Source organism: Eschrichtius robustus, chromosome 7 (genome assembly GCF_028021215.1).
Source record: "Eschrichtius robustus isolate mEscRob2 chromosome 7, mEscRob2.pri, whole genome shotgun sequence".
NCBI classification, from domain to species: domain Eukaryota; kingdom Metazoa; phylum Chordata; class Mammalia; order Artiodactyla; family Eschrichtiidae; genus Eschrichtius; species Eschrichtius robustus.
Window position 1 is genome coordinate 127,460,325 of NC_090830.1, and position 12,068 is coordinate 127,472,392.

The following is a 12,068-nucleotide window of genomic DNA, read 5'->3' on the forward strand; positions in this document are numbered from 1 at the left end:
AGTTTAGTTCATACTCTCCACAAGGCTACTCTTATCTATAACATTAGCATAAAGATTTTTCTTGGTCCAACCCTTATTAGGACAGGCACAGAGGAAGATATGGTTAGCTGCATTTGATCACTGAGAAAACAAGCCCAGAGAAGACTGATTTAACAGCTAGGAGGGGCAGAGCTGGAATTAGAGCTCAAGTTTGTCTGTTCCACACCCAGCAGTCAATCTTATTGCCAAAGGTTGGGGTGCCGCCCCTCTCTCCACCCTCTACTTCTCCCCCTTAACGCTGGAGAACCTGTCTGGCAGGTCTGACAGCGCTTGGGGGTGAAAGGGGAGGGAGGAAGGCGTCAGTTCCTGTCATCCCCCCACCTTCCCAGAGATAACCTCTCCACCCCTACCCTCTGTCCCACTCCATCCGAGCCTGGCCGCAGCCTTCTTTATCCTTCCCTCCCGGTACCCACCACCATCTCCCTCAAATCCTTTGTTTTAGTACCTATTGGTCGTCATCTTCCTCCTCATTTATTTTCTGAATGCCTCCAGAATGTGCCAGAGACTAAGGTGACACCGATGGGCCTTGGCCACAGGGGGCTGTCCCTAACTTACTCTTAGAGGAAGTACTTAGAGTGCCCACCTTAGGTCCCCACACCCAGCAGAGCCACCCAAGCAGGGCAAGGAGAGGCAATGACTCGGAGGCTCTCATCCTGTTCCACCTCTGAGACTTCTCGCCTTTTTCTCTTTCCGCAAGTGTGGATCTCTAGGTCTGAAATCCCAGAAACAATAGATCTGGTCATGCATTCCCTCTCCTCTTTTCTGCTTTGCCACCTGTTGTAAGGTGGTCACAGGCAAGAACTCTGCTGTGCTGATGTCTGTACCCTCTCCCCAGCCTTTATCCCATGTCACAGTCTGTTTTGCAGACGCTAGCACACTGAGCAAAGGAAATCAAGTCTGACTGATTCTACGTTCTTGCTAATTTAATGGAAAATGACTACCCAAGCCCAAATACCACATAAAATTATAACGTATTTTGGGCTAAATGTGTCTCTTTTAAGATTCAGCAAATGACCTTAGTAGAAAAGACAGGATATCTGGGGTCTATGGATTTAATGTATTTTCTTATTTTTTCTGTCTACCATGTTTCTTCAAATCTAGAAATGCCATCAGTGATTAAACACATCATTTTATGTACCATGAAGAAAGAAAACAACACTCCCGATTATAATTATAGGATGCATCCCAATTTCAGAGATTTAAAAATTTGGACTATTGGATGCCAAGAAATACAGCATTTTTTAAATTGTGAAATAAAAGTAATAGGAGAAAAAAATTGCTGAAGTCATCTATCTAAAGAAAACCACTGTTACTAACGTTTGAATACTTTTCAATATTGTTCTATATTTTTACAGTTAGGGACCTTATAGATAGTATATTTAATGCCTTTATGCACTAAATATACACATTTATAAATATTTGTAAATACATACATTTATGTACTATACATTTCTACATATTTGTATTTTTATTATACAGTCCACAGTGTTTGGGGTACACAGCCCCAAACCTTCCTTCACACCCTCCCCCCTTGCTCTTCCTCTGAGGAAACCACTGTCAGCAGCTGGGTATGCATCCCTCCCATCCTACAACATATATACATACACATATACACACAGCAGCGTAGAGTTTTACACATAGATGGGATTATAATGAGTTAGTACAACTATGTCTACCTCACACTCCTTCATATCTTCATAGCATTCTGTGATATGGAACGTACGATTGTTTTTTGTTTCTTCATTAACATTGGCTAATTTTCACATTTTCTTTTTTTTTTACAGAAGATTTATTTTATCTTTTTAACATTTTTTAAAAATATCTTTATTGGAGTATAATTGCTTTACAATGGTGTGTTAGTTTCTACTTAACTTTTTTTTGAATTTTACTTTATTTTTTTATACAGCAGGTTCTTATTAGTCATTCATTTTATACACATCAGTGTATACACGTCAATCCCAATCGCCCAGTTCATCACACCACCACCACCACCCGCTGCTGCTTCCCCCCTTGGTGTCCATATGTTTGTTCTCTACGTCTGTGTCTCAATGTCTGCCCTGCAAACCGGTTCAACTGTACCATTGTTCTAGGTTCCACATATATGCGTTAATATACGATATTTGTTTTTCTCTTTCTGACTTGCTTCACTCTGTATGACAGTCTCTGGATTCATCCACGTCTCTACAAATGACCCAATTTCGTTCCTTTTTATGGCTGAGCAATATTCCATTGTATATATGTACCACATCTTCTTTATCCATTCATCTGTCAATGGACATTTAGGTTGCTTCCATGTCCTGGCTATTGTAAATAATGTTGCAATGAACATTGGGGTGCATGTGTCTTTTTGATTTATGGTTTTCTCTGGGTATATGCCCAGTAGTGGGATTGCTGGGTCATATGGTTATTCTATTTTTAGTTTTTTAAGGAACCTCCATACCGTTCTCCATAGTGGCTATATCAATTTACATTCCCACCAACAGTGCAAGAGAGTTTCCTTTTCTCCACACCCTCTCCAGCATTTGTTGTTTGTAGATTTTCTGATGATGCCCATTCTAACTGGTGTGACATGATAACTCATTGTAGTTTTTTTTTGTTTTTTTGTTTTTTAAATAAATTTATTTATTTATTTATTTTAGCTGTGTTGGGTCTTCATTTCTGTGCGAGGGCTCTCTCCAGCTGCGGCAAGCGGGGGCCACTCTTCATCGCGGTGCGTGGGCCTCTCACTATCGCGGCCTCTCCTGTTGCGGAGCACAGGCTCCAGACGCGCAGGCTCAGTAGTTGTGGCTCACGGGCCCAGTTGCTCCCCGGAATGTGGGATCCTCCCAGACCAGGGCTCGAACCCGTGTCCCCTGCATTGGCAAGCAGATTCTCAACCACTGCGCCACCAGGGAAGCCCTCATTGTAGTTTTGATTTGCATTTCTCTAATAATTAGTGATGTTGAGCAGCTTTTCATGTGCTTCTTGGCCATCTGTATGTCCTCTTTGGAGAAATGTCTATTTAGGTCTTCTGCCCATTTTTTGATTGGGTTGTTTATTTTTTTAATATTGAGCTGCATGAGCTGTTTATATATTTTGGAGATTAATCCTTTGTCCGTTGATTCATTTGCAAATATTTTCTCCCATTCTGAGGGTTGTCTTTTCATCTTGTTTGTAGTTTCCTTTGCTTTGCAAAAGCTTTTAAGTTTCATTTTGTCCCATTTGTTTATTTTTGTTTTTATTTCCATTACTCTAGGAGGTGGATCAGAAAAGATCTTGCTGTGATTTATGTCAAAGAGTGTTCTTCCTATGTTTTCCTCTAAGAGTTCTATGGTGTCCGGTCTTACATTTAGGTCTCTAATCCGTTTTGAGTTTATTTTTGTGTATGGTGTTAGGGAGTAATCTAATTTCATTCTTTTACATGCAGCTGTCCAGTTTTCCCAGCACCACTTATTGAAGAGACTGTCTTTTTTCCACTGTATATCCTTGCCTCCTTTATCATAGATTAGTTGACCATAGGTGCGTGGGTTTATCTCTGGGCTTTCTATCCCGTTCCATTGATCTATATTTCTGTTTTTGTGCCAGTACCATATTGTCTTGATTACTGTAGATTTGTAGCACAGCCTGAAGTCAGGGAGTCTGATTCCTCCAGCTCCGTTTTTTTCCCTCAAGACTGCTTTGGCTATTCGGGGTCTTTTGTGTCTCCATACAAATTTTAAGGTTTTTTTGTTCTAGTTCTGTAAAAAATGCCATTGGTAATTTGATAGGGATTGCATTGAATCTGTAGATTGCTTTGGGTAGTGTAGTCATTTTCACAATATTGATTCTTCCAATCCAAGAACATGGTTACCTCTCCATCTGTTGGTATCATCTTTAATTTCTTTCAACAGTGTCTTATAGTTTTCTGCATATAGGTCTTTTGTCTCCCTAGGTAGGTTTATTCCTGGGTATTTTATTCTTTTTGTTGCAATGGTAAATGGGAGTGATTCCTTAATTTCTCTTTCAGATTCTTCATCATTAGTGTATAGGAATGTAAGAGATTTCTGTGCATTAATTTTGTATCCTGCAACTTTACCAAATTCATTGATTAGCTCTAGTAGTTTTCTGGTGGCATCTTTGGGATTCTCTATGTATAGTATCATGTCATCTGCAAACAGTGACAGTTTTACTTCTTCTTTTCCAATTTGTATTCCTTTTATTTCTTGCTTTTCTCGGATTGCTGTGGCTAGGACTTCCAAAACTATGCTGAATAATAGTGGCGAGAGTGGACATCCTTGTCTTGTTCCTGATCTTAGAGGAAATGCTTTCAGGTTTTCACCATTGAGAATGATGTTTGCTGTGGGTTTGTCATATATGGGCCTTATTATGTTGAGGTAGTTTCCCTCTATGCCCACTTTCTGGAGAGTTTTTATCATAAATGGGTGTTGAATTTTGTCAAAAGCTTTTTCTGCGTCTATTGAGATGATCATATGGTTTTTATTCTTCAATTTGTTAATATGGTGTATCACATTGGTTGATTTGCGTATATTGAAGAATCCTTGCATCCCTGGGATAAATCCCACTTGATCGTGGTGTATGATCCTTTTCATGTGTTGTTGGATTCTGTTTGCTAGTATTTTGTTGAGGATTTTTGCATCTATATTCATCAGTGATATTGGTCTATAATTTTCTTTTTTTGTAGTATCTTTGTCCGGTTTTGGTATCAGGGTGATGGTGGCCTCATAGAATGAGTTTGGGAGTGTTCCTTCCTCTGCAATTTTTCAGAAGAGTGTGAGAAGGATGGGTGTTAGCTCTTCTCTAAATGTTTGATAGAATTCACCTGTGAAGCCATCTGGTCCTGGACTTTTGTTTGTTGGAAGATTTTTGATCACAGTTTCAATTTCATTACTTGTGATTGGTCTGTTCATATTTTCTATTTCTTCCTGGTTCAGTCTTGGGAGGTTATACCTTTCTAAGAATTTGTCCATTTCTTCCAGGTTGTCCATTTTATTGGCATAGAGTTGCTTGTAGTAGTCTCTTAGGATGCTTTGTATTTCTGCAGTGTCTGTTGTAACTTCTCCTTTTTCATTTCTAATTTTATTGATTTGAGTTCTCTCCCTCTTTTTCTCGATGAGTCTGGCTAATGGTTTATCAATTTTCTTTACCTTCTCAAAGAACAAGCTTTTAGTTGTATTGATCTATGCAATTGTTTTCTTTGTTTCTATTTCATTTATTTCTGCTCTGATCTTTATGATTTCTTTCCTTCTGCTAACTTTGGGTTTTGTGTGTTCTTCTTTCTCTAGTTCCTTTAGGTGTAAGGTTAGATTGTTTGAGATTTTTCTTGTTTCTTGAGGTAGGCTTGTATTGCTATAAACTTCCCTCTTACAACTGCTTTTGCTGCAACCCATAGGTTTTGGCTCGTTGTGTTTTCATTGTCATTTGTCTCTAGGTTTTTTTTGTTTTTTTGTTTTTTTAATTTATTTATTTATTTTTGGCTGTGTTGGGTCTTCGTTTCTGTGCGAGGGCCCTCTCCAGTTGCGCCAAGCGGGGGCCACTCCTCATTACGGTGCGCGGGCCTCTCACTATCGTGGCCTCTCCTGTTGCGGAGCACAGGCTCCAGATGCGCAGGCTCAGCAGTTGTGGCACACGCGCCTAGCTGCTCCGCGGCCTGTGGGATCCTCCCAGACCAGGGCTCAAACCCGTGTCCCTCGCACTGGCAGGCAGATTCTCAACCACTGCGCCACCAGGGAAGCCCTCTAGGTATTTTTGATTTCTTCTTTGATTTCTTCAGTGATCTCTTGGTTATTTAGTAACGTATTGTTTAGCCTCCCTATATTTGTGTTTTTTACGGTTTTTTCCCTGTAATTGATTTCTAGTCTCATAGCATTGTGGCCGGAAAAGATGCTTGATATGATTTCAATTTTCTTAAATTTACTGAGGCTTGATTTGTGACCCAAGATGTGATCTATCCTGGAGAATGTTCCACGTGCACTTGAGAAGAAAGTGTAATCTGCTGTTTACGGATGGAATGTCCTATAAATATCAATTAAATCTATCTGGTCTACTGTGTCATTTAAAGCTTGTGTTTCCTTTTTAATTTTCTGTCTGGATGATCTGTCCATTGGTGTAAGTGAGGTGTTAAAGTCCCCCACTGTTACTGTTGATTTCCTCTTTTATAGCTGTTAGCAGTTATCTTATGTATTGAGGTGCTCCCATGTTGGGTGCATATATATTTATAATTGTTATATCTTCTTTTTGGATTGATCCCTTGATCATTATGTAGTGTCCTTCCTTGTCTCTTGTAACATTCTTTATTTTAAAGTCTATTTTATCTGATATGAGTATTGCTACTCCAGCTTTCTTTTGATTTCCATTTGCATGGAATATCTTTTTCCATCCCCTCACTTTCAGTCTGAATGTGTCCCTAGGTCTGAAGTGGGTCTCTTGTAGACAGCATATATATGGGTCTTGTTTTTTTTTGTTGTTTTAATTTTATTTATTTATTTATTTATTTTTGGGTGTGTTGGGTCTTCGTTTCTGTGCGAGGGCTTTCTCTAGTTGTGGCAAGTGGGGGCCACTCTTCATCGTGGTGCACGGGCCTCTCACTATCGCGGCCTCTCTTGTTGCAGAGCACAGGCTTCAGATGCGCAGGCTCAGTAATTGTGGCTCATGGGTCTAGGTGCTCCGCGGCATGTGGGATCTTCCCAGACCAGGGCTCGAACCCGTGTCCCCTGCATTGGCAGGCAGATTCTCAACCACTGCGCCACCAGGGAAGCCCTGGGTCTTGTTTTTGTATCCATTCAGCAAGCCTGTGTCTTTTGGTTGGAGCATTTAATCCATTCACATTTAAGGTAATTATCAATATGTATGTTCCTATGACCATATTCTTAATTGTTTTGGGTTTGTTTTTGTAGGTCCTTTTCTTCTCTAGTGTTTCCCACTTAGAGAAGTTCCTTTAGCATTTGTTGTGGAGCTGGTTTGGTGGTGTTGAATTTTCTTAGCTTTTGTTTGTCTGTAAAGCTTTTGATTTCTCCATCGAATCTAAATGAGATCCTTGCCGGGTAGAGTAATCTTGGTTGTAGGTTCTTCCCTTTCATCACTTTAAGTATATCATGCCACTCCCTTCTGGCTTGAAGAGTTTCTGCTGAGAAACCAGCTGTTAACCTTATGGGAGTTCCCTTGTATATTTGTCAGTTTTCCCTTGCTGCTTTCAATAATTTTTCTTTGTCTTTAATTTTTGCCAATTTGATTGCTATGTGTCTCGGTGTGTTTCTCCTTCGGTTTATCCTGTATGGGACTCTCTGCGCTTCGTGGACTTGGGTGGCTATTTCCTTTCCCATGTTAGGGAAGTTTTCGACTATAATCTCTTCAAATATTTTCTCGGGTCCTTTCTCTCTTTCTTCTCCTTCTGGGACCCCTATCATGCGAATGTTGTTGCATTTAATGTTGTCCCAGAGGTCTCTTAGGGTGTCTTCATTTCTTTTCATTCTTTTTTCTTTATTCTCTTCCACAGCAGTGAATTCCACCATTCTGTCTTCCAGGTCACTTATCCATTCTTCTGCCTCAGTTATTCTGCTATTGTTTCCTTCTAGTGTATTTTTCATTTCAGTTATTGTGTTGTTCATCTCTGTTTGTTTGTTCTTTAATTCTTCTAGATCTTTTTTAAACATTTCTTGCATCTTCTCGATCTTTGCCTCCATTCTTTTGCCGAGGTCCTGGATCATCTTCACTATTATTATTCTGAATTCTTTTTTCTGGAAGGTTTCCTATCTCCACTTCATTTAGTTGTTTTTCTGGGGTTTTATCTTGTTCCTTCATCTGGTACATAGCCCTCTGCCTTTTCATCTTGTCTAACTTTCCGTGAATGTGGTTTTTGTTCCACAGGTTGCCGGATTGTAGTTCTTCTCACATTTTCACTATTACTAGTAGCACTGTATGAAGATCCTTGCACATGCATATTTGTGTCCATGTGTAGTATGTCCTAAAAGTAAATTGCTGGGTATGCACTTTTCCATTTTGATAGATACTGCCAAACTGCCTTTTAAAAAGGCTTCATTAACATTTTTTCTTTAAATACATAAAACCCATATTAAACAAAATGGTATTTCCTAGTTAAATCAGTATGAACTACCGCAAACTCTATAAGCAATTATGTTCATGTTGCTTTTATCTGTCGTATGAAATTCTAGAGAATCCAGCTGCCTTATTAAGGGTTTCTTTCCAATTGTCCCAGATGCCCAGCAAACAAATCCAGGGAGTTTGTGAAGTAGTTCTGGGCATTCCACATGTGACTGTGGTTCTCACAGCCCCACAGATCACTGTTGAAAGACTAAGCCTGCAGCATCCGCTACAGTACTGGACCCTGTGATGTTCCTCAGGGCATGGATCCTTGTGCTGATTTTTGTGGGGGACCCTGAATCTCTGAGGAACTCTTGCTCTGGCTCCTCAGGGGAACCAGTTGCCTCAGGAGCAGCAGGTTATGTAGGGCTGGTTTCAGGGTCCATCACTCCATGCACACAGACCCCATGTTACTTTCTCTCCTTGGAGGTGTTGGGATCCCTTCAGGTGTCTGGCACATTTCCTCTTAAACTCCCAAACACAAAAGGAGGTGACTATATGTCTTAATCCCAGATGAGGGAACAATTGCCCATCCAAGGAAGACTATCTAGGTGAACTCAATGGCCCCACCCCTTTACTGCAGAGATAATGACTCAAAGGTAATTTTCTCAAGCTTCTCTGTTATAAGAGAACAGGGGGAAAGCCCCACAGAGATATAATATCCAGCAGAGCACTCCATATGCATCTAAAACTAATTGCCTAAGAGTAGCTATATTAGTTTGCTAGGGCTGCCATAACAGAGTACCACAGACTGGGTGGCTTAAACAACAGAAATTTAATTTTTCACTATTCTGGAGGCTAGAAGTCCAGGAAAAAGGTGTCAGCAGGTTTGGTTTCACCTGAGGCCTCTCTCCTTGGCTTGCACAGCAGCCTCTCTGGTCCTCGCGTGGTTTTTTCTCTGTGTGAGCTCATCCCTGGTATCTTCTTGTGTGTCCAAATTTCCTCTTAAAAGGACACAGGTCAGGGGCTTCCCTGGTGGCGCAGTGGTTGAGAATCTGCCTGCCAATGCAGGGGACACGGGTTCGAGCCCTGGTCTGGGAAGATCCCACATGCCGCGGAGCAGCTAGGCGCGTGTGCCACAACTGCTGAGCCTGCGCATCTGGAGCCTGTGCTCCGCAACAGGAGAGGCCACGATAGTGAGAGGCCCGCGCACCGTAATGAGGAGTGGCCCCCGCTTGGCGCAACTGGAGAGGGCCCTCGCACAGAAACGAAGACCCAACACAGCCAAAAATAAAAAATAAAATAAATAAATAAATTTTAAAAAAAATTTAAAAAAAGACACAGGTCAGATTGGATTAGAACCCACACTAACAGCCTCATTTTAACTTAATCACTTCTTTAAAGGTCCTATCTCCAAATAAGTCACATTCCAAGGTAATGGGGGTTAGAACCATACTATATAACAATGGCTTATTTCAGCTCATATCAGTAACTGCTATATGTGATTTTATATAGTTATCCTAGTTGATTGGGTGGCAGTGGCCTTCTCTAAAAGCAGGTACTTAAGGCGCAGATTGATGCAGGCTGATGTATTGTTGAGGCTGTTAAAGGGAATCCACAAGAGGATCTGTTTTCCTTGTAAACACGTTTTCTGTAGAACCCCACTAGACATTTCAAAGGCCAATGATACAGGAGTGCAAATGTCTGCTTGGCTTACAAACTGATTCCGACTCTGCATCCCACTCCTCAGCCCCCAATACTTGCATATTTTCTGTGGGAACTAGAAACATTAACAACTATTTACTACAATAGTGAGCACAAGGAATCCAAAAGTGCATGCCCTCCAGGAATTCAGTCTAATGGGAGAAACAGAAGAGCCATATACACACCTAAGTATACACCAATCCTAGCTCTCCGGCCGAATACTATTAGGCTTTGGAAGAGAGACAATGTAGTTTTGCCTGGGTTTAGGGAAGAAATCATACTTGAGATGTGATGATGAAGAATTTCTCAAGGTAAAGAGCAGGTAGAATGAGGAGACGTGTTTAAAATATAGCAGCACTGTAATGATACAGTAAAAAGCAGGAAACAAACTTAATGTCCATCAACAGACAATGGAAATAATCATATTTTCACGTGCAAAATATCACTCAACAGTTAAAATTACTGAACCAGAGCTATAAATATTAACTTGGATAAATCATAACGCTGAGCAAAAAAAAAAGAAAGAAAAAAGAAAAGCACTTTACAAACGAATACAAACAGCACGCCATAGCATGGGAGGCTGTGTAGCACAGTGACCCGGTGTGTGGCTAGAATCCCACGGCCTGGTGTCACATCCTGGCACTGCCACTTGTTATCCTGAGCAAGTTGCATCTCCTTTCAGCTTTCTCACCTGTAAATTGGGGATCATAATAGGACTTACAGGCAGGGGTACTGTGAGAATTTATGAAAGTAATACAAGTAAAGCACGGGGAACAATGCCTGCCACCCAATAAATGTTAACTATTGTTCCAATGGTATAAAGTTTTAGAAGGAGTATAATACTTTGTTGAGTGATACATACACATATACCAAAGTTTAAAAACATACGGGAAAACAACAATTAACAAATTTAGAATAGTGGTTACCTCTGTAGGACAGGGAAGTTTAAGAGATTAGGGAAGAGGAGAGTGCTTCAACTACATTTGTAATACTTTATTTCTTTTTACTTTATTATTTTTTTTTTTGGCTGCTCCTTGAGGCATGTGGGATCTTAGTTCCCCGGGATCCAACCTGCTGCCCCTGAAGTGGAAGCACGGGGTCTTAACTACTGGACTGCCAGGGACGTCCTTGTAATATTTTATTTCTTAAGCTGGGTGGTAACCATATGTTTTTCTTAGATTGGTATGTGTGTATGAAATATGTCATATTAAAAAAAAATTTTTTTTTAAAGATCGAATGAGATGAGGGTGGGATTGTATTCCTACAGACTCCAAAGATCTTTCCCTGATTAGTTTTGTGTGATTTGGGTTTGGAGGCACAGAGAATCCAGAAGAAAAGATCCTGCAGCCACCCAAACTGTCTGGTTCCTTCCCATCATTCAGATCTTGGTTCAAATATCCCTTCCTGAGGGATGCCTTCTTAACACCCATTTCAGATCAGCGCGCCCCTATCCACTCTCTAACAAACGGCACTATTTTATTGAATAGGCTTATCCCTCTGGGCTGTTTTAGTAAGTTCCCCATTGGAATGCTCTGTCTTGGTCAATACTATATTTCTAAAGCCATTTTATTTTTATTTTTTAAATTAATTAATTAATTTATGGCTGCGTTGGGTCTTCGTTGCTGCGCACGGGCTTTCTGTAGTTGCGGCGAGCGGCGCCTACTCTTCATTGCGGTGCGCGGGCTTCTCATTGCGATGGCTTCTCGTTGCGGAGCATGGGCTTTAGGCGCGTGGGCTTCAGTAGTTGTGGCATGCGGACTCAGTAGTTGTGGCTCGTGGCCTCCAGAGCGCAGGCTCAGTAGTTGTGGCGCACGTGCTTAGTTGCTCCGCGGCATGTGGGATCTTCCTGGATCAGGACTGGAACCTATGTCCCCTGCATTGGCAGGCGGACTCTTAACCACTGCACCACCAGGGAAGTCCTAAAGCCATTTTAAATTCTCAATTATTTTTTTTGTTTTGGATGGCTGGATGAATAAGGGACTGAATGAATGGAGTCCATTCCTTCATCCTCAGGACGCCTCTTTTGAGCCAGACTGGAGGGCAGAGGTAGAATGAGGAAAGCCTGAAGAGAAGAGCGAAGATTGGAGTGGGCTGAGGAGGGGGCAGAATGAAGATCTGGAGTAGAGAAATGCGGGCGATCTCTGAGGGTGAGGAGCCTGGGGTGAAGGTGAATGGAGGGGCAGACCCCCGGCAGAGCGGGGCGGAGGCGGGGGCCTCCAGGGAGGGGGCGGGGCCTGGAGGGAGGGAAGCGGGGCGGGGGCCTGCGGGGCGGGGGCCTGCAGGCGGGCGGGCCCCGAGGAGAGGCGGAG